Below are 3,196 nucleotides of genomic sequence, written 5' to 3' on the forward strand. Positions count from 1 at the left end.
ATCCCCCCATGCCAGCAGTGTCGCCATTTAACTGTGCTGCCCTGTCAGCCACCTCTCCCTCGTCAGCAGGAGCTGTGTCCCCTCCGTGCCAGTCCCTGCCACTTTGCCAGGCGAGGGGAGCAGCCCAGAGCGCTATCCATGAGATCCAGCCCAAACACAAGCCAGCAGACATGACCAACACTCCATGCCTTGTCCCCCTGGAGAAAACAACTTTCATTTGGATCCATGACCCTCCACTTCCCCTCCACTGAGCTGTGTGAGCACAGCAAGCTGTGGCAGTTCACGGAGCACCTTTCTCCTGCAAGAACATTGTACAGAACTTTTGAGGTAGTGAGAAATTAGGCTTTTTCTTTTTCTTTTTTTTTCACTTTTTTTTCACCAAGAAGGCAGTCAAATGCTGGAACGGGAGCCCGGAGTAGGAGCAGGGTCACAGTCTTTAGACAAAATTCAACAAGATAAGCCCCTGAGTAACCATGCCCATTGGAGCAGGAGGCTGGAGCTGGGGTCTCCCAAGGACCAACGTGATTCCAAGAGTCTGGTCTCAGAGCAGGAGTTGCCTGTGGTTGTACCTCCTGCAGCAGACTCTCAATCCTTGACATTAAGCCCACCTGCCCCTACAGCATTGCCTGCCCCTATGACATTGCCTGCCAAGAAGATATTTCTTAGGCAGGCTGCCAAAACCTCAAATTCCTCTTCTCCACTGGGGAATATCACCCTTTGGAGCAAAGCACTGCTGTGCCCAGGGAGCCACCTCCCCTGGGAATTTTGTGCTGGTTTGGGCCAGGGCCAAGGTGACACACTGTCAGTGAGCAGGTACAGCCTGCTCTGGTATCCTTGGGTTTTCCATGGTTTTGTGCACTCCCTGGGAGTGTTGCCCTTCTGTAGACAGGAGGAGACACGAATCTGTGGACTGGTGAGCATCGTCTGCCACTCCAAGCAATGTCATTTCCATTAACGATGCTCCCTAGTTTTGAAGGGTGTACCTGTGCTGCAGCTCCCTGCTCTGGTGTCAGTTTGCTGCCTGCCCACACCGCTTCAGGGCAAAGATTCTTCTGTGACCCCATTTAGGAGGACACAGCTGGTTTACTCTGAGGTGAAACCCAGGAGTAGTTCAGGTGATATCTCCCTCCATGGACTGTGTCCTATGGACAGTATCACTCCAGAGATACTCTCTACACACCTCCAACATGAGCTCAGCAGGATTTACACCCCAAATCTGTCAGCCACCCCCACACCACACTGTAGCCCGTGTAACAAAGCTTCCTCAGCCATGTGGTATAAAATCCCTGTCCTGGAAAGCTATTTCATTGTTAGTTACAGGGGAAAAAAAAAAATCACAGGAAGAGCAGTGTGCAGGGTCTCGATCGCTATCACATGGATGAAGGTGAAATCTCCAGCACAAGTCCAATCCATCCAGATGCCCAGTTTTAGCACATTCCTCATTGGACTTTCAGCCTGGGATCACCAGTTTCTGAGCCCAGGCTTTCTTTGTAGGTAGACCAGTAAGGATACAGCCAAATCCTGCAAAACGCTTCCCCTCACCAGCCAGCAGTATCATTACCTCCAAGTTCCCTATTACAAAAAGTGGGGGGTTTTAAGGAAAAGTCAATTTGTCTCTGCAGCCTGGGCTCTCTGACAGGCCTATTTTTGAAGCTCCTCAGGAGCTATAGGAATTGCACTCCAGCACTCCCCTTGGATCGATGGTCTGGGCACAGCCCCATGAGTGTCTGGGTACACTTGGCACATCATTTAACAAGCCCAACTGGAAACCACACTGATCCTCTCCTGAGAAGTGGGACAAACCCAGCAGTTCTGATGTCCTTCAGACTCCACCTCAAGCTGAAAATTTTCTGTTATGAGTTGCCGACTTTCAGCTCTAGCAGCCTGTGTCCCAGGGATTTGGCATTTACCAGCAGCTTTCTAACAAATCCTCCGTCCCCCTAAGTGCCAGGAAGGGGGCTGTCATTCACCCCACTGCTGCAAAAGGGCTTTGTCACTCTTCTTGTCACAGGACAGTGTCCCAGAGCCAGTGAAGAGGTGGTTTGCAGATCTGGGAGGCACCCTCTGCTTCCCTTCTCATTGGCCTTTTTGCTTTTGGTGATTTGTTCAGCTGAAATTCCCCACCAGCCTCAGTGACAGCATGATTTCTGTCCAGCAACTGTTGCCTGAGTGTGCAGGACATTCTGAGCCACAAGGCTTGGGCAGCGCCACGTCCCACCAGCCCACAGCTGTCCTTCATCCAGCGTTGTCCAGCTTGGGCTGCTGCAGCCAGGGAATTCAGTTGTTGTGCTGCAGCTGTCCGCAGCTGTGGCCCAGGAAGCTGCCTGATGGGGAGAGGGTGCATCTCCTCTCAGAAAGCACCTGCAAAGCAGAAAATTCCAAATAGCCTCCTATTGTTTTCCCAAGCTCTCTCCTCTTCCAGTGACTGTCAAAGCAGCTGTGTACAGGATTGTGAACCACAGAGGTGGTACCATCAGTCTGACCCCCACAGCACAAAAAGCCCTCCTCACATTTTCATTTCAGTGTCTCACAGCTGCAAAAACACTGAATCATGGGATGCTTTGGGTTGGAAGGGAACTTTAAGCTCGTCTCATTCCAACCCCCTGCCATGGGCAGGGACACCTTCCACTAAGCCAGGTTGTTCCAAGCCCTGTCTGACCTGGCCTTGAACACTTTGTTGGTATGTCCAGACTTCCCTTGGTGATTTTACAGGATCTAGGAAAGGGCTCTTGCTGTGTGACCATGCTTTGCTGCTCTGGCTCCTCCACCCCAGAGAAGTTTGCATCCAGCTGGGCTCCTGCCCTGGGAGCTGGTGTGTGGTGGGGCTGGATGCTGCAGGGTTTGCTCCGAGCTTGGTTCCCAGCTCTCCTAACTCACCAGGCAGCCCTGGAAAATCAGCTGCTTTATAGGCCCTTTATTTCCCTCTTCCTGTAAAGGAATAAAAGTACTTAAAGTATATATGTTGATGTATATCAAGGTCTCTTGAAGAGACTCAGAGAGTCAAAAAAAGATACTGGCCAGGATATGTGGTGTCTTGCTCAGACTCTGCTTGGGATGATGCCATGAAGATTTTTTTGCCTTTTCTTTTATACCCCTGTTATACCTTTTTACAACTTCTGTATTCTCAGTGCTTTTTGCCTACATTCTTGGACTTGTTTGTCAAGCTAAGAGACTGAACATTTTAGAAGCTTCGTAG

At 50.6% G+C, this 3,196-nt stretch overlaps 1 protein-coding gene across 1 annotated transcript in view; it reads right to left on the reverse strand.

Annotated features, from left to right (window-relative positions):
- Positions 1-3,196, reverse strand: part of LOC108446929 (leucine-rich repeat extensin-like protein 5) — a 28,588-nt gene that overhangs the window by 16,961 nt on the left and 8,431 nt on the right. The gene's annotated exons all lie outside the window — the stretch shown is intronic.

The sequence above is a fragment of the Corvus brachyrhynchos genome, unplaced genomic scaffold, assembly GCF_000691975.1.
Source record: "Corvus brachyrhynchos isolate BGI_N302 unplaced genomic scaffold, ASM69197v1 scaffold125, whole genome shotgun sequence".
In the NCBI taxonomy this organism is placed as follows: Eukaryota; Metazoa; Chordata; class Aves; order Passeriformes; family Corvidae; genus Corvus; species Corvus brachyrhynchos.